Below are 23,619 nucleotides of genomic sequence, written 5' to 3'. Positions count from 1 at the left end.
GATCATATCTTTCACCTGGATTCACCTGGTCAGTCTATGTCATGGAAAGAGCAGGTGTTCCTAACGTTTTGTCCACTCAGTCACTGTGTTTTCCAAGCGAGAGCGAGCAGGCTTGATAACCATGCTTGTCCTCTCCCAGCAGGCCTTTTCTACGTGATCCAGCTATGCATTTCCCCCCGGGGGGGGGAGGGGAGGGACGACGACGCTGCAGCAGGCTGGAGAGAAGCATCTACCGGGAAGTTGGGGAACGGACCGGTATAAAGCAGAATAACGAGGAAGATGAGACAGGGAGAGGAACCCTACTGAAACAATACCGAATGGACCTTGACTGAACCAACGCCCTGTTTGACCTGCTTGTTGCACATCCCCCTCCTTGGTTAAAATGTATTCCTCATCCCCCTCCTTGGTTAAAATGTATTCCTCATCCCCCTCCTTGGTTAAAATGTATTCCTCATCCCCCTCCTTGGTTAAAATGTATTCCTCATCCCCCTCCTTGGTTTAAATATATTCCCCCTCCTTGGTTTAAATGTACGGGAGAAAGAGAGAGGGGGGAGAGCACGGGAGAAAGAGAGAGGGGGGAGAGCACGGGAGAAAGAGAGGGGGAGAGCACGGGAGAAAGAGAGAGGGGGAGAACACGGGAGAAAGAGAGAGGAGGGAGAAGCACGGGAGAAAGAGAGAGGAGGGAGAACACGGGAGAAAGAGAGAGGAGGGAGAACACGGGAGAAAGAGAGAGGGGGGAACACGGGAGAAAGAGAGAGGGGGAGCACGGGAGAAAGAGAGAGAGGGGAGAACACGGGAGGAAGAGAGAGGGGGAGAGCACGGGAGAAAGAGAGAGAGGGGGAGAACACGGGAGAAAGAGAGAGGGGGGAGAGCACGGGAGAAAGAGAGAGAGGGGGAGAACACGGGAGAAAGAGAGGGGAGGGAGAAAGAGAGAGGGCATAGTTTATAGCATTCATCTCGTGTCACGTTTCGGCCACTGAAGTTCTGACCTCCTGCTGTCCCCCTCTACTTTCTCTCTTCCCCTGTTAAACAACCTCTGATCAGTCATGTCTAGGCAGACGACACCTGTTCCCCCCCCATTCCTCCTCCTCAGCCCCCCCACCCCTCTCTGGAGAACCAGACTAATGCATCTGTAGGCTGTGTAATCCATAGTCCACCACTAAACCTACAGGGATATATAGAGAGAGAGTCAACTCCCTGGACTGTTCTGTAGCCCACCACCCTGACGGGGACGACCAGCCCACCACCCTGACGGGGACGACCAGCCCACCACCCTGACGGGACGACACGACCAGCCCACCACCCTGACGGGGACGACCAGCCCACCACCCTGACGGGGACGACCAGCCCACCACCCTGACGGGACGACCAGCCCACCACCCTGACGGGACGACCAGCCCACCACCCTGACGGAGACATGAAGTGGAACCAGGAAGTGGAACCAGGAAGTGGGGTGTATAAAATACATTGATCAGAATCCTTCAGAAAGAGTAGAATCTTCCTCTAGCAGGGCAAGCCAATCAGAGAGTACCACTGTGTGGGTAACTATGGAGAGATGAATATGGAACGCTGGGAGGTTGATTTTAATTAATTTGAGTTTAACCGACTCAGCTCAAATATCTACGGCTCCGTACAGGCAGACAACTTCAGCAGTTTTCAACCTAGCTGTTCAAAACAGACTTCACTGTATCAGTAAACCTTGCCCTCAAAACAGGTCACTTCGGTACGACCACGGACAGGGCTGACACTTCTGTAAAAACATTTTCCTCAGAGCGAGACCCTCTCACCTCAGAGAGAACAGAGAGAGAGAGAGAGAGAACAGAGAGAGAGAGAGAGAGAGAGAGAGAGAGAGAGAGAGAGAGAGAGAGAGAGAGAGAGAGAGAGAGAGAGAGAGAGAGAGAGAGAGAGAGACAGAGACAGAGACAGAGAGAGAGAGAGAGACAGAGAGACCCTCTCACCTCAGAGAGAACAGACAGTCATTGCATGTCTTTCACACCAATGGTTCCAAACAATGATACATTTAGAGACTCACTTCTGGTAGGTAAATGATTCAACCAGACCAAACTACTTGATTTATTCCAACACACTCCTCCCCACACTAACGTTTTGAGTACGCTAGTTAAGTCTTCTCAGCTGTGAGTTTAACTGTAACCACAGCTTCATCTCAATGGGATAGTCACTCTAATCCAGGGAATAGTACAGATTGTTGGGAATGCTGGCTAAACTGGGAATTCTGTCCAGGCTCGTGTGTGTGTGTGTGTGTGTGTGTGTGTGTGTGTGTGTGTGTGCTGACACAGCTATATAGGTAGCCTAACTAACAGACAGGAATGCTGCAAGGCACCGGAATGTGACCCCAGTTAGTCACAGCCCAGATCCACAGGGTGTGTGTGTGTGTGTGTGTGTGTGTGTGTGTGTGTGTGTGTGTGTGTGTGTGTGTGGTCTCAGGGTTTCCATTAGCTGGTAATTGCCGGCTTTTAGCCGACAAAAAAAAAGGTTGGCTAGCGATTCTGCTGTTGGTTACTGGTCTTGTTGGCTAGCGATTTGGTTATTCGTTACTGGTCTTGTTGACTAGCGATTCTGCTGTTTGTTACTGGTCTTGTTGACTAGCGATTCTGCTGTTGGTTACTGGTCTTGTTGGCTAGCGATTCTGCTGTTGGTTACTGGTCTTGTTGGCTAGCGATTCTGCTGTTGGTTACTGGTCTTGTTGACTAGCGATTCTGCTGTTGGTTACTGGTCTTGTTGACTAGCGATTCTGCTGTTGGTTACTGGTCTTGTTGGCTAGCGATTCTGCTGTTGGTTACTGGTCTTGTTGGCTAGCGATTCTGCTGTTGGTTACTGGTCTTGTTGACTAGCGATTCTGCTGTTGGTTACTGGTCTTGTTGGCTAGGCGATTCTGCTGTTGGTTACTGGTCTTGTTGGCTAGCGATTCTGCTGTTGGTTACTGGTCTTGTTGGCTAGCGATTCTGCTGTTTGTTACTGGTCTTGTTGACTAGCGATTCTGCTGTTGGTTACTGGTCTTGTTGGCTAGCGATTTGGTTGTTCGTTACTGGTCTTGTTGACTAGCGATTCTGCTGTTTGTTACTGGTCTTGTTGACTAGCGATTCTGCTGTTGGTTACTGGTCTTGTTGGCTAGCGATTCTGCTGTTGGTTACTGGTCTTGTTGGCTAGCGATTCTGCTGTTGGTTACTGGTCTTGTTGACTAGCGATTCTGCTGTTGGTTACTGGTCTTGTTGACTAGCGATTCTGCTGTTGGTTACTGGTCTTGTTGGCTAGCGATTCTGCTGTTGGTTACTGGTCTTGTTGGCTAGCGATTCTGCTGTTTGTTACTGGTCTTGTTGACTAGCGATTCTGCTGTTGGTTACTGGTCTTGTTGTCTAGGCGATTCTGCTGTTGGTTACTGGTCTTGTTGTCCAGGCGATTCTGCTGTTGGTTACTGGTCTTGTTGGCTAGCGATTCTGCTGTTGGTTACTGGTCTTGTTGGCTAGCGATTCTGCTGTTGGTTACTGGTCTTGTTGGCTAGCGATTCTGCTGTTTGTTACTGGTCTTGTTGACTAGCGATTCTGCTGTTGGTTACTGGTCTTGTTGGCTAGCGATTCTGCTGTTGGTTACTGGTCTTGTTGGCTAGCGATTCTGCTGTTTGTTACTGGTCTTGTTGACTAGCGATTCTGCTGTTGGTTACTGGTCTTGTTGGCTAGCGATTCTGCTGTTGGTTACTGGTCTTGTTGGCTAGCGATTCTGCTGTTGGTTACTGGTCTTGTTGGCTAGCGATTTGGTTGTTCGTTACTGGTCTTGTTGGCTAGCGATTTGGTTGTTCGTTACTGGTCTTGTTGGCTAGCGATTCTGCTGTTTGTTACTGGTCTTGTTGGCTGAGGGAAAGTTATGGACTGTTTCTCTAACCTCTTCACAGCATCAGAATTCAGTCAGGAGGACCGCACCATTATTACATCCTGGACTTACATGTTCAGTTAATATCAATTACCATATTCTAAATGTGATTTGTCATTCTGAGGACTGTGGTTGGACGCCCTGCCATTCTGAGGACTGTGGTTGGACGCGCTGCCATTCTGAGGACTGTGGTTGGACACCCTGCCATTCTGAGGACTGTGGTTGGACACCCTGCCATTCTGAGCACTGTGGTTGGACGCCCTGCCATTCTGAGGACTGTGGTTGGACGCCCTGCCATTCTGAGGACTGTGGTTGGACGCCCTGCCATTCTGAGGACTGTGGTTGGACGCCCTGCCATTCTGAGGACTGTGGTTGGACGCCCTGCCATTCTGAGGACTGTGGTTGGACGCCCTGCCATTCTGAGGACTGTGGTTGGACGCCCTGCCATTCTGAGGACTGTGGTTGGACGCCCTGCCATTCTGAGGACTGTGGTGGGACGCCCTGCCATTCTGAGGACTGTGGTTGGACGCCCTGCCATTCTGAGGACTGTGGTTGGACGCCCTGCCATTCTGAGGACTGTGGTTGGACGCCCTGCCATTCTGAGCACTGTGGTTGGACGCCCTGCCATTCTGAGGACTGTGGTTGGACGCCCTGCCATTCTGAGGACTGTGATTGGACGCCCTGCCATTCTGAGGACTGTGATTGGACGCCCCTAATCAGGTTACGCACCCAATGCATATGGTACATTTCTCAAATGTCTGACAAATTAAAATGGCGCAGGTCAAATGTCCACAGCCACATTTTCCTAACTGAAACCCTGAGTGTGTGAGACAATCATTGTGAGAGCGAATGAGTGTGTGACAGAGAATGTGTGTGTATGCTCACGTGTGGGTGTGTGCATGAGAGCGTGAGCGTGAGGCCTCAGGAAAGGAATGCTGTCAGCATGCTCAGCCAGCTGTTGCTTACTCAGCCGATAGAAACTTTGAACCAGTTTGCCCCGCTAAGGGACGAGTCAGCCTTCTCTGGTCTCTCCCCCGTTACGGGGTCAGAGCCTTCTCTGGTCTCTCCTCCTCCCGCTATGGGGTCAGAGCCTTCTCTGGTCTCTCCCGCTACGGGGTCAGAGCCTTCTCAGGTCTCACCCCCTCCCGTTACGGGGTCAGAGCCTTCTCTGGTCTCTCCTCCTCCCGCTATGGGGTCAGAGCCTTCTCTGGTCTCTCCCGCTACGGGGTCAGAGCCTTCTCAGGTCTCACCCCCTCCCGCTACGGGGTCAGAGCCTTCTCTGGTCTCTCCTCCTCCCGTTACGGGGTCAGAGCCTTCTCTGGTCTCTCCCCCTCCCGTTACGGGGTCAGAGCCTTCTCTGGTCTCTCCCCCTCCCGTTACGGGGTCAGAGCCTTCTCTGGTCTCTCCTCCTCCCGTTACGGGGTCAGAGCCTTCTCTGGTCCCTCCCGTTACGGGGTCAGAGCCTTCTCTGGTCCCTCCCGTTACGGGGTCAGAGCCTTCTCTGGTCCCTCCCGTTACGGGGTCTGAGCCTTCTCTGGTCTCTCCTCCTCCCGTTACGGGGTCAGAGCCTTCTCTGGTCCCTCCCGTTACGGGGTCAGAGCCTTCTCTGGTCCCTCCCGTTACGGGGTCAGAGCCTTCTCTGGTCTCTCCTCCTCCCGCTATGGGGTCAGAGCCTTCTCTGGTCCCTCCCGTTACGGGGTCAGAACCTTCTCTGGTCTCTCCTCCTCCCGTTACGGGGTCTGAGCCTTCTCTGGTCCCTCCCGTTACGGGGTCAGAGCCTTCTCTGGTCTCTCCTCCTCCCGTTACGGGGTCAGAGCCTTCTCTGGTCTCTCCTCCTCCCGCTATGGGGTCAGAGCCTTCTCTGGTCCCTCCCGTTACGGGGTCAGAGCCTTCTCTGGTCTCTCCCCCTCCCGTTACGGGGTCAGAGCCTTCTCTGGTCTCTCCTCCTCCCGCTATGGGGTCAGAGCCTTCTCTGGTCCCTCCCGTTACGGGGTCAGAGCCTTCTCAGGTCTCTCCTCCTCCCGTTACGGGGTCAGAGCCTTCTCTGGTCTCTCCTCCTCCCGCTATGGGGTCAGAGCCTTCTCTGGTCCCTCCCGTTACGGGGTCAGAGCCTTCTCTGGTCTCTCCCGCTACGGGGTCAGAGCCTTCTCTGGTCTCTCCTCCTCCCGTTACGGGGTCAGAGCCTTCTCTGGTCTCTCCTCCTCCCGTTACGGGGTCAGAGCCTTCTCTGGTCTCTCCTCCTCCCGCTACGGGGTCAGAGCCTTCTCTGGTCTCTCCCGCTACGGGGTCAGAGCCTTCTCAGGTCTCACCCCTTCCCGTTACGGGGTCAGAGCCTTCTCTGGTCTCTCCTCCTCCCGCTATGGGGTCAGAGCCTTCTCTGGTCTCTCCTCCTCCCGTTACGGGGTCAGAGCCTTCTCTGGTCTCTCCCGTTACGGGGTCAGAGCCTTCTCAGGTCTCACCCCCTCCCGTTACGGGGTCAGAGCCTTCTCTGGTCTCTCCTCCTCCCGCTATGGGGTCAGAGCCTTCTCTGGTCTCTCCTCCTCCCGTTACGGGGTCAGAGCCTTCTCTGGTCTCTCCCGTTACGGGGTCAGAGCCTTCTCTGGTCCCTCCTCCTCCCGTTACGGGGTCAGAGCCTTCTCTGGTCCCTCCCGTTACGGGGTCAGAGCCTTCTCTGGTCCCTCCCGTTACGGGGTCAGAGCCTTCTCTGGTCCCTCCCGTTACGGGGTCAGAGCCTTCTCTGGTCCCTCCCGTTACGGGGTCTGAGCCTTCTCTGGTCTCTCCTCCTCCCGTTACGGGGTCAGAGCCTTCTCTGGTCTCTCCTCCTCCCGTTACGGGGTCAGAGCCTTCTCTGGTCCCTCCCGTTACGGGGTCAGAGCCTTCTCTGGTCCCTCCCGTTACGGGGTCAGAGCCTTCTCTGGTCCCTCCCGTTACGGGGTCAGAGCCTTCTCTGGTCTCTCCTCCTCCCGTTACGGGGTCTGAGACGCCGACGGCTCCCACCATTAGCTCTGACAAATGTAAAACCCTAGTCATTGGCGACTCCATTACCCGCAGTATTAGACTTAAAACGAATCATCCAGCGATCATACACTGTTTACCAGGGGGGAGGGCTACCGACGTTAAGGCTAATCTAAAGACGGTGCTGGCTAAAGCTAAAACTGGCGAGTGTAGAGAGTATAGAGATATTGTTATCCACGTCAGCACCAACCATGTTAGGATGAAACGGGTCAGCAAGCAACATAACATCAGCGTTTTAACTTAGCGAGGATGTGTGTTGTTATTGAGTAAATGTCTCCAGCCCCTCTGAGTTAGGGGGAGTGACGGACTCCATCCTAGCTGGAGATAGACAGGGCTCAAGCTCCACAATGAGATAGGGTGCAGGCTGTTAGCCAGCCTGCCAGCTTAGTGGAAAGGAAAACGGGGATACCTAGTCAGTTGTCCAACAATGTATTCAACCTAAATGTGTCCTCCGCATTTAACCCAACCGTTCTGAATCAGAGAGATGCTGCCATAATCGACAACCACGACTTCGGCGCCCGGTGAAGAGTGGGTTAACCGTCTTGTTCAGGGGCAGAACGACAGATTTTTACCTTGTCAGCTCAGGGATTCGATCTAGCAACCTTCCGGTTACTGTCCCAACGCTCTAACCACTAGGACAGTGTAGTCAGCTCAGCTTTCCCCATTGAGACCGTGTCCGTGCCTCGAGCTAGGTAGGGCTAAACTAAACATGGCTGTGTTCGCCTTAGCAATCTCACTGGAATAAAGACCTCCTCCATTCCTGTCATTATTGAAAGAGATTGTCACTTCCAAGGCAGTTATAGTCAATGAACTAATCACTGATTATAACCTTGATGTGATTGGCCTGACTGAAACATGTCTCAAGCCTGATGAATTTACTGTGTTAAATGAGGCCTCTCCCCCTGGTTACCCTAGTAACCATATCTCCCCCCCCAGCTCTAAATGAGGCCTCTCCTCCTGGTTACCCTAGTAACCATATCCCCCCCAGCTCTAAATGAGGCCTCTCCTCCTGGTTACCCTAGTAACCATATCTCCCCCCCAGCTCTAAATGAGGCCTCTCCTCCTGGTTACCCTAGTAACCATATCCCCCCCCCCAGCTCTAAATGAGGCCTCTCCTCCTGGTTACCCTAGTAACCATATCTCCCCCAGCTCTAAATGAGGCCTCTCCTCCTGGTTACCCTAGTAACCATATCCCCCCCAGCTCTAAATGAGGCCTCTCCTCCTGGTTACCCTAGTAACCATATCTCCCCCCAGCTCTAAATGAGGCCTCTCCTCCTGGTTACCCTAGTAACCATATCTCCCCCCAGCTCTAAATGAGGCCTCTCCTCCTGGTTACCCTAGTAACCATATCCCCCCCCAGCTCTAAATGAGGCCTCTCCTCCTGGTTACCCTAGTAACCATATCCCCCCCAGCTCTAAATGAGGCCTCTCCTCCTGGTTACCCTAGTAACCATATCCCCCCCAGCTCTAAATGAGGCCTCACCCCTGGTTACCCTAGTAACCATATCTCCCCCCAGCTCTAAATGAGGCCTCTCCTCCTGGTTACCCTAGTAACCATATCTCCCCCCAGCTCTAAATGAGGCCTCTCCTCCTGGTTACCCTAGTAACCATATCCCCCCAGCTCTAAATGAGGCCTCTCCTCCTGGTTACCCTAGTAACCATATCTCCCCCCCAGCTCTAAATGAGGCCTCTCCTCCTGGTTACCCTAGTAACCATATCCCCCCCAGCTCTAAATGAGGCCTCTCCTCCTGGTTACCCTAGTAACCATATCTCCCCCCAGCTCTAAATGAGGCCTCTCCTCCTGGTTACCCTAGTAACCATATCCCCCCCCAGCTCTAAATGAGGCCTCTCCTCCTGGTTACCCTAGTAACCATATCCCCCCCAGCTCTAAATGAGGCCTCTCCTCCTGGTTACCCTAGTAACCATATCCCCCCCCCAGCTCTAAATGAGGCCTCTCCTCCTGGTTACCCTAGTAACCATATCCCCCCAGCTCTAAATGAGGCCTCTCCTCCTGGTTACCCTAGTAACCATATCCCCCCCAGCTCTAAATGAGGCCTCTCCTCCTGGTTACCCTAGTAACCATATCTCCCCCCAGCTCTAAATGAGGCCTCTCCTCCTGGTTACCCTAGTAACCATATCCCCCCCAGCTCTAAATGAGGCCTCTCCTCCTGGTTACCCTAGTAACCATATCCCCCCCCAGCTCTAAATGAGGCCTCTCCTCCTGGTTACCCTAGTAACCATATCCCCCCCAGCTCTAAATGAGGCCTCTCCTCCTGGTTACCCTAGTAACCATATCCCCCCCAGCTCTAAATGAGGCCTCTCCTCCTGGTTACCCTAGTAACCATATCCCCCCCAGCTCTAAAATCTTGATCATATTACCCCAGTGCTAGCCTCTCTACACTGGCTTCCTGTTAAGGCAAGGGCTGATTTCAAGGTTTTACTGCTAACCTACAAAGCATTACATGGGCTTGCTCCTACCTATCTTTCAGATTTGGTCCTGCCGTACATACCTACACGTACGCTACGGTCACAAGACGCAGGCCTCCTTATTGTCCCTAGAATTTCTAAGCAAACAGCTGGAGGCAGGGCTTTCTCCTATAGAGCTCCATTTTTATGGAATGGTCTGCCTACCAATGTGAGAGACGTAGACTCAGTCTCGACCTTTAAGTCTCTATTGAAGACTCTCTACACTAGGTCCTATGATTGAGTGTTGTCTGGCCCGATGGTGTGAAGGTGAATGGCAAACCGCCCGAGCCGTCTCTGCTTGACCGTCTCCTCTCTCCACTAGTCACTGGCTTACTAGCGCTCTTCCATGCTGTCACATCATGCCAGGCCTTTTTTCATTATACTCAGCCTGGTCTGTTGATATCCCTCTAGTGGTGTGGGGTCTATACTCAGCCTGGTCTGTTGATATCCCTCTAGTGGTGTGGGGTCTATACTCAGCCTGGTCTGTTGATATCCCTCTAGTGGTGTGGGGTCTATACTCAGCCTGGTGGTCTGTTGATATCCCTCTAGTGGTGTGGGGTCTATACTCAGCCTGGTCTGTTGATATCCCTCTAGTGGTGTGGGGTCTATACTCAGCCTGGTCTGTTGATATCCCTCTAGTGGTGTGGGGTCTATACTCAGCCTGGTCTGTTGATATCCCTCTAGTGGTGTGGGGTCTATACTCAGCCTGGTCTGTTGATATCCCTCTAGTGGTGTGGGGTCTATACTCAGCCTGGTGGTCTGTTGATATCCCTCTAGTGGTGTGGGGTCTATACTCAGCCTGGTCTGTTGATATCCCTCTAGTGGTGTGGGGTCTATACTCAGCCTGGTCTGTTGATATCCCTCTAGTGGTGTGGGGTCTATACTCAGCCTGGTGTCTGTTGATATCCCTCTAGTGGTGTGGGGTCTATACTCAGCCTGGTCTGTTGATATCCCTCTAGTGGTGTGGGGTCTATACTCAGCCTGGTGGTCTGTTGATATCCCTCTAGTGGTGTGGGGTCTATACTCAGCCTGGTCTGTTGATATCCCTCTAGTGGTGTGGGGTCTATACTCAGCCTGGTCTGTTGATATCCCTCTAGTGGTGTGGGGTCTATACTCAGCCTGGTGGTCTGTTGATATCCCTCTAGTGGTGTGGGGTCTATACTCAGCCTGGTCTGTTGATATCCCTCTAGTGGTGTGGGGTCTATACTCAGCCTGGTGGTCTGTTGATATCCCTCTAGTGGTGTGGGGTCTATACTCAGCCTGGTCTGTTGATATCCCTCTAGTGGTGTGGGGTCTATACTCAGCCTGGTGGTCTGTTGATATCCCTCTAGTGGTGTGGGGTCTATACTCAGCCTGGTGGTCTGTTGATATCCCTCTAGTGGTGTGGGGTCTATACTCAGCCTGGTGGTCTGTTGATATCCCTCTAGTGGTGTGGGGTCTATACTCAGCCTGGTGGTCTGTTGATATCCCTCTAGTGGTGTGGGGGCTGTGCTTTGGCAAAGTGGGTGCAGTTATATCCTGTCTGTTTGGCCCTGTCCGAGGGTATCGTTCATCGGTCGGGGCCACAGTGTCTCAGCCTCCAGTATCTATGCTGCAATAGTCTATGTGCCCGGAGGGCTAGGGTCAGTCTGCCTTATCTGCTGTAATTCTCCTGTCTTATCTGCTGTTGAACTTAATCCCTCTCCCCTTCTCTCTCTCTACAGCACCTGCTGTCTCGACCTCTGAATGATCAGCTATGAAAAGCCAACTGACATTTACTCCTGAGGTGCTGACTTGTTGAACCCTCGACAACTACTGTGATTATTATTATTTGACCCTGCTGGTCATTTATGAACATTTGAACATCTTGGCCATGTTCTGTTATAATCTCCACCCGGCACAGCCAGAAGAGGACTGGCCACCCCTCATAGCCTGGTTCCTCTCTACCCGGCACAGCCAGAAGAGGACTAGCCACCCCTCATAGCCTGGTTCCTCTCTAGGTTTCTTCCTAGGTTTTGGCCTTTCTAGGGAGTTTTTCCTAGCCACCGTGCTTCTACACCTGCATTGCTTGCTGTTTGGGGTTTTAGGCTGGGTTTCTTTATAGTTTCTGTGACATCTGCGAATGTAAAAAAAGGACTTTATAAATACATTTGATTGATTAAGTTAGGGATGCAAATTTCAGTCAGTTTTGCTGTTGACTAACCTACCCTCATTAACCAGTCAAACTATAAAATAAATTCAAAACTTTAAAATGACGTGATCAACATTGCATACAAGGACCGGACATTTTCCTTTCAGAGGTTAATAACAGAAATAATCATCCTCCTGTAAATGGAGCAGCTAATAAAACCTAATTTTCAAAAATTTACCGCAGTTCTGACCGGGGCCCCCGGAAACCACAGTTCCGACCGGGTTCCGACAAGCCAGGTATCTGGGTCCCCTGGTGGTAGTGTGTAGTGTTGGGGACTAGCTACTAGCCAGGTATCTGGGTCCCCTGGTGGTAGTGTGTAGTGTTGGGGACTAGCTACTAGCCAGGTATCTGGGTCCCCCTGGTGGTAGTGTGTAGTGTTGGGGACTAGCTACTAGCCAGGTATCTGGGTCCCCTGGTGGTAGTGTGTAGTGTTGGGGACTAGCTACTAGCCAGGTATCTGGGGTCCCCTGGTGGTAGTGTGTAGTGTTGGGGACTAGCTACTAGCCAGGTATCTGGGTCCCCCTGGTGGTAGTGTGTAGTGTTGGGGACTAGCTACTAGCCAGGTATCTGGGTCCCCTGGTGGTAGTGTGTAGTGTTGGGGACTAGCTACTAGCCAGGTATCTGGGTCCCCTGGTGGTAGTGTGTAGTGTTGGGGACTAGCTACTAGCCAGGTATCTGGGGTCCCCCTGGTGGCCTAGGTGATAACTGCACAGAGGAACCACCACCATTCACACTAATCTACTGTGATGACTATAAACACACCGAAGCCGAGTACACAAGGAAACCAGAAGGGCACTGCTGAATATAGCTTACAAGCAACACAATTTAATGTAGTTTAATACAGCACATTGTTAAAAACACAGTCAAACAATCCCAATGATTTGCTTCCAACCTGACAAGACACACAGAGACAGAGACAGAGAGACAGAGAGACAGACAGACAGACAGAGACAGACAGACAGACAGAGACAGACACAGACAGACAGACAGAGACAGACAGACAGAGACAGACAGACAGAGACAGACAGACAGAGACAGACAGACAGAGACAGACAGAGAGAGAGAGACAGAGAGAGAGAGAGAGAGACAGAGAGAGAGACAGAGACAGAGAGACAGAGAGAGAGACAGAGAGAGAGAGAGAGAGAGACAGAGACAGAGAGACAGAGAGAGAGAGAGAGAGAGAGCGAGTGTATTGAACTCCAGGCTTTAAGAATTCCATCAAGTCATTCCAAGATTCTTAGGGGCCCTGAGGATACAGAGAACGTTCATACAATAACACTGGACATTCTGAAGACAGGGAGGGGGAGGGAGGGAGAGGGAGAGGGAGGGAGAGGGGGAGGGAGCGAGAGGAGAGGGAGGGAGAGAGAGGGGGAGGGAAGGAGCGAGAGGGGGAGGGAGGGAGCGAGAGGGGGAGGCTCCCTGTCTTCAGAATGTCCAGTGTTATTGTATGAACGTAATCAGATAGAAATGTATTGAGTAGAACAGATATGATTCTCTATTATGTATAATCAAGTCAACTATCTTGAATCGTATAATCATGTCACTGAACACACCTGTCAGGAAGACCGAGGGGGCTTATCCATAGTTAAATATTGTGAAATTATTTGATACTAAAGCCTTGTTCACATTGCAGGCCTTAATGAACACATCCATTTCTGGAATACTGACTGTCCAAACAGCAAGTTACAAGTTTTTATTTAACTAGGCAAGTCAGTTAAGAACATATTCTTAATTACAATGACGGTGCACCGGCCAAACCCAGGCGACGCTAGGTCAATGGTGCGCCGCCCTACGGGACTCCCAATCACGGCCGGATGTGATCCAGCCTGGAATCGAACCAGGGACTGTAGTAACACACTGAGATGCAGTGCCTTAGACCACTGCGCCACTCGGGAACCTAGTGACCAAATTGGATGTGTGTGTGTGTGTGTGTGTGTGTGTGTTCAGACAGCAGTCATTTGCTGACATGGCTACGCTAGTTGTCATAGTAACGACGGGTGTGTGTGTGAGCAGGCTGATTGGTGGGGCTCGTGCTTCTTCTCACTCAGTTACGTAGCAAGCTGAGGTGGCAACAATCCCTGTTGATTACAATGTTTAAAATCATAGTGTAAGAACATTTAACGCCTCAAAGGATCAGACCAGCCAGCCAGCCAGCCAGCCAGTCAACTAGCCAGCCAGCCACAGCAGTCAACTAGCCAGCCAGGCACAGCAGTCAACTAGCCAGCCAGCCACAGCAGTCAACCAGCCAGCCAGCCACAGCAGTCAACCAGCCAGCCAGCCACAGCAGTCAACCAGCCAGCCAGCCACAGCAGTCAACCAGCCAGCCAGCCACAGCAGTCAACCAGCCAGCCAGCAACAGCAGTCAACCAGCCAGCCAGCAACAGCAGTCAACCAGCCAGCCAGCAACAGCAGTCAACCAGCCAGCTGTTTAGCTATCTAGCACATTCAGTCATTTGTAAACAGTTAAACATGCTAGTTAGTTACCACATGTTCTTGTCAAACTGTTAACAGAGTAGCTAGCAAACAACAAATGCTAAACTACTGGCGGGAAAATAAATCAGATTTGACCATTCAGACAAGTCACATGGTCAGGAATCAGATTTTTGTATCAGAAAAGTGGTTTGAAATACCCGATTCCATATGGTTTTTGGCAGATCAGACTGCAGGAAAAAATAAACAGATTCGAATCGAATCTGCAAATAGGATTTGAGTCACTTCAAATTGCCAATGAGAGCAAGGCTTTTGACTAGCTTGTTCTCCATCTTGTTTTTGAATACTGAGCCAACATGTTTTCAGCACTTTTATTTCCCCGACTGATCAAAACGACATTTTCTCATGCTCTCTGCAGCAGACGTATATAGTCAGTAATATGTTTGGAACATCAAATCACAGTAGCAAACCGCAATACATATGGTATTGGCACCTAAGTGAGGTCCCTGACCATTCCCAGCCTTAGTAGAAGTGGAAGACAAACACCTGGTGAGTGAGTGAGTGAGTGAGTGAGTGAGTGAGTGAGTGAGTGAGTGAGTGAGTGAGTGAGTGAGTGAGTGAGTGAGTGAGTGAGTCAGGACCAACATCACCACCCTTCTAGAACAAAGCAGTGGAAGGCCAGGAGTCAGGACAGTGGAAGGCCAGGAGTCAGGACAGTGGAAGGCCAGGAGTCAGGACAGTGGAAGGCCAGGAGTCAGGACAGTGGAAGGCCAGGAGTCAGGCCAGTGGAAGGCCAGGAGTCAGGACAGTGGAAGGACAGGAGTCAGGACAGTGGAAGGCCAGGAGTCAGGACAGTGGAAGGCCAGGAGTCAGGCCAGGAGTCAGGCCAGGAGTCAGGCCAGGAGTCAGGCCAGGAGTCAGGCCAGGAGTCAGGACAGTGGAAGGCCAGGAGTCAGGACAGTGGAAGGCCAGGAGTCAGGACAGTGGAAGGCCAGGAGTCAGGACAGTGGAAGGCCAGGAGTCAGGCCAGGAGTCAGGCCAGGAGTCAGGCCAGGAGTCAGGCCAGGAGTCAGGACAGTGGAAGGCCAGGAGTCAGGACAGGAGTCAGGACAGGAGTCAGGACAGTGGAAGGCCAGGAGTCAGGACAGTGGAAGGCCAGGAGTCAGGACAGTGGAAGGCCAGGAGTCAGGACAGTGGAAGGCCAGGAGTCAGGACAGTGGAAGGCCAGGAGTCAGGACAGTGGAAGGCCAGGAGTCAGGACAGTGGAAGGCCAGGAGTCAGGCCAGTGGAAGGCCAGGAGTCAGGCCAGGAGTCAGGCCAGGAGTCAGGCCAGGAGTCAGGCCAGTGGAAGGCCAGGAGTCAGGCCAGTGGAAGGCCAGGAGTCAGGACAGTGGAAGGCCAGGAGTCAGGACAGTGGAAGGCCAGGAGTCAGGACAGTGGAAGGCCAGGAGTCAGGACAGTGGAAGGCCAGGAGTCAGGCCAGGAGTCAGGACAGTGGAAGGCCAGGAGTCAGGACAGTGGAAGGCCAGGAGTCAGGACAGTGGAAGGCCAGGAGTCAGGCCAGGAGTCAGGACAGTGGAAGGCCAGGAGTCAGGACAGTGGAAGGCCAGGAGTCAGGACAGTGGAAGGCCAGGAGTCAGGACAGTGGAAGGCCAGGAGTCAGGACAGTGGAAGGCCAGGAGTCAGGCCAGGAGTCAGGCCAGGAGTCAGGCCAGTGGAAGGCCAGGAGTCAGGACAGTGGAAGGCCAGGAGTCAGGACAGTGGAAGGCCAGGAGTCAGGACAGTGGAAGGCCAGGAGTCAGGACAGTGGAAGGCCAGGAGTCAGGACAGTGGAAGGCCAGGAGTCAGGACAGTGGAAGGCCAGGAGTCAGGCCAGGAGTCAGGCCAGGAGTCAGGCCAGGAGTCAGGCCAGGAGTCAGGACAGTGGAAGGCCAGGAGTCAGGCCAGTGGAAGGCCAGGAGTCAGGACAGTGGAAGGCCAGGAGTCAGGACAGTGGAAGGCCAGGAGTCAGGACAGTGGAAGGCCAGGAGTCAGGCCAGGAGTCAGGACAGTGGAAGGCCAGGAGTCAGGACAGTGGAAGGCCAGGAGTCAGGACAGTGGAAGGCCAGGAGTCAGGACAGTGGAAGGCCAGGAGTCAGGCCAGTGGAAGGCCAGGAGTCAGGCCAGGAGTCAGGCCAGTGGAAGGCCAGGAGTCAGGACAGTGGAAGGCCAGGAGTCAGGCCAGGAGTCAGGACAGTGGAAGGCCAGGAGTCAGGCCAGTGGAAGGCCAGGAGTCAGGACAGTGGAAGGCCAGGAGTCAGGACAGTGGAAGGCCAGGAGTCAGGACAGTGGAAGGCCAGGAGTCAGGCCAGGAGTCAGGACAGTGGAAGGCCAGGAGTCAGGACAGTGGAAGGCCAGGAGTCAGGACAGTGGAAGGCCAGGAGTCAGGACAGTGGAAGGCCAGGAGTCAGGACAGTGGAAGGCCAGGAGTCAGGACAGTGGAAGGCCAGGAGTCAGGACAGTGGAAGGCCAGGAGTCAGGACAGTGGAAGGCCAGGAGTCAGGACAGTGGAAGGCCAGGAGTCAGGACAGTGGAAGGCCAGGAGTCAGGCCAGGAGTCAGGCCAGGAGTCAGGCCAGGAGTCAGGCCAGGAGTCAGGACAGTGGAAGGCCAGGAGTCAGGCCAGTGGAAGGCCAGGAGTCAGGACAGTGGAAGGCCAGGAGTCAGGACAGTGGAAGGCCAGGAGTCAGGACAGTGGAAGGCCAGGAGTCAGGCCAGGAGTCAGGACAGTGGAAGGCCAGGAGTCAGGACAGTGGAAGGCCAGGAGTCAGGACAGTGGAAGGCCAGGAGTCAGGACAGTGGAAGGCCAGGAGTCAGGACAGTGGAAGGCCAGGAGTCAGGCCAGTGGAAGGCCAGGAGTCAGGCCAGGAGTCAGGCCAGTGGAAGGCCAGGAGTCAGGACAGTGGAAGGCCAGGAGTCAGGCCAGGAGTCAGGACAGTGGAAGGCCAGGAGTCAGGCCAGTGGAAGGCCAGGAGTCAGGACAGTGGAAGGCCAGGAGTCAGGACAGTGGAAGGCCAGGAGTCAGGCCAGGAGTCAGGACAGGAGTCAGGCCAGGAGTCAGGACAGTGGAAGGCCAGGAGTCAGGACAGTGGAAGGCCAGGAGTCAGGACAGTGGAAGGCCAGGAGTCAGGACAGTGGAAGGCCAGGAGTCAGGCCAGTGGAAGGCCAGGAGTCAGGCCAGTGGAAGGCCAGGAGTCAGGACAGTGGAAGGCCAGGAGTCAGGACAGTGGAAGGCCAGGAGTCAGGACAGTGGAAGGACAGGAGTCAGGACAGTGGAAGGCCAGGAGTCAGGACAGTGGAAGGCCAGGAGTCAGGACAGTGGAAGGACAGGAGTCAGGCCAGGAGTCAGGACAGTGGAAGGCCAGGAGTCAGGACAGTGGAAGGCCAGGAGTCAGGACAGTGGAAGGCCAGGAGTCAGGCCAGGAGTCAGGCCAGGAGTCAGGCCAGGAGTCAGGCCAGGAGTCAGGACAGTGGAAGGCCAGGAGTCAGGACAGTGGAAGGCCAGGAGTCAGGACAGTGGAAGGCCAGGAGTCAGGACAGTGGAAGGCCAGGAGTCAGGACAGTGGAAGGCCAGGAGTCAGGACAGTGGAAGGCCAGGAGTCAGGACAGTGGAAGGCCAGGAGTCAGGCCAGGAGTCAGGCCAGGAGTCAGGCCAGGAGTCAGGCCAGGAGTCAGGACAGTGGAAGGCCAGGAGTCAGGCCAGTGGAAGGCCAGGAGTCAGGCCAGGAGTCAGGCCAGGAGTCAGGCCAGGAGTCAGGCCAGGAGTCAGGCCAGGAGTCAGGCCAGGAGTCAGGACAGTGGAAGGCCAGGAGTCAGGACAGTGGAAGGCCAGGAGTCAGGACAGTGGAAGGCCAGGAGTCAGGACAGTGGAAGGCCAGGAGTCAGGACAGTGGAAGGCCAGGAGTCAGGACAGTGGAAGGCCAGGAGTCAGGACAGGAGTCAGGACAGTGGAAGGCCAGGAGTCAGGACAGGAGTCAGGACAGTGGAAGGCCAGGAGTCAGGACAGTGGAAGGCCAGGAGTCAGGACAGTGGAAGGCCAGGAGTCAGGCCAGGAGTCAGGCCAGGAGTCAGGCCAGGAGTCAGGCCAGTGGAAGGCCAGGAGTCAGGACAGTGGAAGGCCAGGAGTCAGGACAGTGGAAGGCCAGGAGTCAGGACAGTGGAAGGCCAGGAGTCAGGCCAGTGGAAGGCCAGGAGTCAGGACAGTGGAAGGCCAGGAGTCAGGACAGTGGAAGGCCAGGAGTCAGGACAGTGGAAGGCCAGGAGTCAGGACAGTGGAAGGCCAGGAGTCAGGCCAGTGGAAGGCCAGGAGTCAGGACAGGAGTCAGGACAGTGGAAGGCCAGGAGTCAGGACAGTGGAAGGCCAGGAGTCAGGACAGTGGAAGGCCAGGAGTCAGGACAGGAGTCAGGCCAGTGGAAGGCCAGGAGTCAGGCCAGGAGTCAGGACAGTGGAAGGCCAGGAGTCAGGACAGTGGAAGGCCAGGAGTCAGGACAGTGGAAGGCCAGGAGTCAGGACAGTGGAAGGCCAGGAGTCAGGACAGTGGAAGGCCAGGAGTCAGGACAGTGGAAGGCCAGGAGTCAGGCCAGGAGTCAGGACAGTGGAAGGCCAGGAGTCAGGACAGTGGAAGGCCAGGAGTCAGGCCAGTGGAAGGCCAGGAGTCAGGACAGTGGAAGGCCAGGAGTCAGGACAGTGGAAGGCCAGGAGTCAGGACAGTGGAAGGCCAGGAGTCAGGACAGTGGAAGGCCAGGAGTCAGGACAGTGGAAGGCCAGGAGTCAGGACAGTGGAAGGCCAGGAGTCAGGACAATGGAAGGCCAGGAGTCAGGCCAGTGGAAGGCCAGGAGTCAGGACAGTGGAAGGCCAGGAGTCAGGCCAGTGGAAGGCCAGGAGTCAGGACAGTGGAAGGCCAGGAGTCAGGCCAGGAGTCAGGCCAGGAGTCAGGCCAGTGGAAGGCCAGGAGTCAGGCCAGTGGAAGGCCAGGAGTCAGGACAGTGGAAGGCCAGGAGTCAGGACAGTGGAAGGCCAGGAGTCAGGACAGTGGAAGGCCAGGAGTCAGGACAGTGGAAGGCCAGGAGTCAGGACAATGCAACGTCACAATACATTCAGATAGAAACGTATTGAGTAGAACAGATATGATGCACGTGGATACAGATCTGTATTTGATTCTCCGTCATGTAAGACAGTGTTTCTTAATCCCGGGGAACCCAGAGGGGTGATCATTGTAGTTTTTGTCCTTGCACTACACATTTGACTCACCTAAACACAACATTATCAAGCCTGTGATTAGTGAAATGCCAGGACAACGGCCAACTATGGAATGACCTAGGGGGTTAACGATATGCGATTGCGATTTGACTTGCGACAGATCAAAACACTTGGGTGAACTGTTGGAATCATATAAGTGTTTGATATGACGTCAGAGTGGTTAGAGGGAGTTAGGAGCCAGCTAGCCACAGCTAGCCACAGCAGCCAGCTAGCCACAGCTAGCCACAGCAGCCAGCTAGCCACAGCTAGCCACAGCTAGCCACAGCAGCCAGCCAGCCACAGCCAGCCACAGCAGCCAGCCAGCCACAGCAGCCAGCCAGCCACAGCAGCCAGCCAGCCACAGCAGCCAGCCAGCCACAGCAGCCAGCTAGCCACAGCAGCCAGCTAGCCACAGCAGCCAGCTAGCCACAGCAGCCAGCGAGAACTGGCCATTGTATTAAGAACAAAGTGGAAAGCAACAACGTTCTTGTTTGGAACAATCTTGACCGCATTTGGACCCAAGAGAACGGCATGCAAACCTATAGTAAATTTAACCCGCCCTGCTGAAGTGACTGGGGGCAGGGCTTGGTGCGTGTGGAGCATCCAGCTAGCTAGCTAGCCAGCCAGCCACAGCAGCCACAGCAGCCAGCTAGCTAGCCAGCCACAGCAGCCACAGCTAGCTAGCCAGCCACAGCTAGCTAGCCAGCCACAGCTAGCTAGCCAGCCACAGCTAGCTAGCCAGCCACAGCAGCCAGACAGCTAGCCAGCCACACAGCAGCCAGACAGCTAGCCAGCCACAGCAGCCAGACAGCTAGCCAGCCACAGCAGCCAGACAGCTAGCCAGCCACAGCAGCCAGACAGCTAGCCAGCCACAGCAGCCAGACAGCTAGCCAGCCACAGCAGCCAGACAGCTAGCCAGCCACAGCAGCCAGACAGCCACAGCAGCCACAGCAGCCAGACAGCCACAGCAGCCAGACAGCTAGCCAGCCACAGCAGCCAGACAGCTAGCCAGCCACAGCAGCCAGACAGCTAGAACTGGCTAGCTAGAACTGGCCATTGTATTAAGAACAAGAACATTTGGACCCAAGAGAACAAACCTATAGTAAATGTAGGGGGCAGGGCTTGGTGCGTGTGGAGGAAACAGCTGTCAGAGGACAGAGGGAGAGAGACCACAGTAAACTATATAAATGGATGTTACACGGAGCTGAGTGTTTCAAAATATTACCATATGGATATTAAATATACAGGAACAGTCAAAAGTTTGGACACACCTAGGGTTTTTATTTGTACTATTATCTACATTGTATTAGAATAGTGAAGACATCCGAACTATGAAATAACACATATGGAATCATTTGCACACTCTTGGCATTCTCTCAACCAGCTTCATGAGGAATGCTTTTCCAACAGTCTTGAAAGAGTTCCCACATATGCTGAGCACTTGTTGGCTGCTTTTCCTTCACTCTGCGGTCCAACTCATCCCAAACCATCTCAACTGGGTTGAGGTCGGGTGATTTTGGAGGCCAGGTCATCTGATGCAACACTCCATCACTCTCCTTCTTGGTCAAATAGCCCTTACACAGCCTGGAGGTGTGTTGGGTCATTGTCCTGCTGAAAAACAAATGATAGTCCCACTAAGCACTAACCAGATGGGATGGTGTATCGCTGCAGAATGCTGTGGTAGCCATGCTGGTTAAGTGTGCCTTGAATTCTAAATAAATCCCAGACAGTGTCACCAGCAAAGCACCATCACACCTCCTCCTCCATGCTTCACATTGGGAACTACACATGACAGAGAACATTTGTTCACCAACTCTGCGTCTCATAAAGAACTGTCCTTTAGTAGTGGTTGCTTTGCAGCAATTCGACCATGAAGGCCTGATTCACGCAGTCTCCTCTGAACAGTTGATGTTGAGATGTGTCTGTTACTTGAACTCCGTGAAGCATTTATTTGGGCTGCAATTTCTGAGGTGCAATTTAACTAATGATCTTATCCTCTGCAGCAGAAGTAACTCTGGGTCTTCCTTTCCTGTGGTGGTCCTCATGAGAGCCAGTTTCATCATAGCGCTTGATGGTTTTTGCGACTTCACTTGAAAAAACTTTCAAAGATCTTGACATTTTCCACATTGACTGACCTTCACGTCTTAAAGTAATGATGGACTGTCGCTTCTCTTTGCTTAGTTCTTGCCATAATATGAACTTGGTCTGTATACCACCCCTACCTTGTCACAACACAACTGATTGGCTCAAACGCATTGAGGAAAGAAATTGCACAAATGAACTTTTAACAAGGCACACCTGTTAATTGAAATGCATTCCAGATGACTACCTCATGATGCTGGTTGAGAGAATGCCAAGAGTGTGCAAAGCTGTCATCAAGGCAAAGGGTGGCTACTTTGAAGAATTTCAAATATAAAATATATTCTGATTTGTTTAACACTTTTTTGGTTACTACATTATTCCATATGTGTTATTTCATAGTTTTGATGTCTTCACTATTATTCTACAATGTAGACCCCTAGGGGTGTCCAAACTTTCGACAGGTACTGTATACTACCCAGTATGAACTGCTCTGAACAGGAAACATGTGGCCAACTGGACAGGAACTGGCCATTCTGCCAATACACATATCGAAACCCTGAGATGACAAGGTAAACAATCTGTCGTTCTGCCCCTGAACAAGTTAACAGTTAACCCACTGTTCCTAGGCCGTCATTGTAAATAAGAATCTGTTCTTAACTGACTTGCCTAGTTAAATAAAAAAGGTTAAATTAAAAAATATATATATTTTTTTTAATATACACTGGCCATCCTGCCGATACACACACAGCCCCTTACAACTGGCCATCCTAATACACACACAGCCCCTTACAACTGGCCATCCTGCCAATACACACAGCCCCTTACAACTGGCCATCCTGCTAATACACACACAGCCCCTTACAACTGGCCATCCTGCTAATACACACACAGCCCCTTACAACTGGCCATCCTGAATACACACACAGCCCCTTACAACTGGCCATCCTGCTAATACACACACAGCCCCTTACAACTGGCCATCCTGCTAATACACACACAGCCCCTTACAACTGGCCATCCTAATACACACACAGCCCCTTACAACTGGCCATCCTGCTAATACACACAGCCCCTTACAACTGGCCATCCTGCTAATACACACAGCCCCTTACAACTGGCCATCCTGCTAATACACACACAGCCCCTTACAACTGGCCATCCTGCCAATACACACACAGCCCCTTACAACTGGCCATCCTGCTAATACACACACAGCCCCTTACAACTGGCCATCCTGCTAATACACACACAGCCCCTTACAACTGGCCATCCTGCTAATACACACAGCCCCTTACAACTGGCCATCCTGCTAATACACACACAGCCCCTTACAACTGGCCATCCTGCCAATACACACACAGCCCCTTACAACTGGCCATCCTGCTAATACACACACAGCTCCTTACAACTGGCCATCCTGCTAATACACACACAGCCCCTTACAACTGGCCATCCTGCTAATACACACAGCCCCTTACAACTGGCCATCCTGCTAATACACACACAGCCCCTTACAACTGGCCATCCTGCTAATACACACAGCCCCTTACAACTGGCCATCCTGCTAATACACACAGCCCCTTACAACTGGCCATCCTGCTAATACACACACAGCCCCTTACAACTGGCCATCCTGCTAATACACACACAGCCCCTTACAACTGGCCATCCTGCCAATACACACACAGCCCCTTACAACTGGCCATCCTGCTAATACACACACAGCCCCTTACAACTGGCCATCCTGCCAATACACACACAGCCCCTTACAACTGGCCATCCTGCTAATACACACACAGCCCCTTACAACTGGCCATCCTGCTAATACACACACAGCCCCTTACAACTGGCCATCCTGCTAATACACACACAGCCCCTTACAACTGGCCATCCTGCTAATACACACACAGCCCCTTACAACTGGCCATCCTGCTAATACACACACAGCCCCTTACAACTGGCCATCCTGCTAATACACACACAGCCCCTTACAACTGGCCATCCTGCTAATACACACACAGCCCCTTACAACTGGCCATCCTGCTAATACACACACAGCCCCTTACAACTGGCCATCCTGCTAATACACACACAGCCCCTTACAACTGGCCATCCTGCTAATACACACACAGCCCCTTACAACTGGCCATCCTGCTAATACACACACAGCCCCTTACAACTGGCCATCCTGCTAATACACACACAGCCCCTTACAACTGGCCATCCTGCTAATACACACACAGCCCCTTACAACTGGCCATCCTGCCAATACACACACAGCCCCTTACAACTGG

At 53.0% G+C, this 23,619-nt stretch overlaps 1 protein-coding gene across 2 annotated transcripts in view; it reads right to left on the bottom strand.

Annotated features, from left to right (window-relative positions):
• Window positions 1–23,619, bottom strand: part of LOC106596576 (F-box/WD repeat-containing protein 7) — an 84,345-nt gene that overhangs the window by 53,586 nt on the left and 7,140 nt on the right. The window lies entirely within an intron of this gene.

This window comes from Salmo salar, unplaced genomic scaffold (genome assembly GCF_905237065.1).
Source record: "Salmo salar unplaced genomic scaffold, Ssal_v3.1, whole genome shotgun sequence".
Taxonomy (NCBI): Eukaryota; Metazoa; Chordata; class Actinopteri; order Salmoniformes; family Salmonidae; genus Salmo; species Salmo salar.
This window is presented reverse-complemented; position numbering and strand designations above follow the sequence as displayed.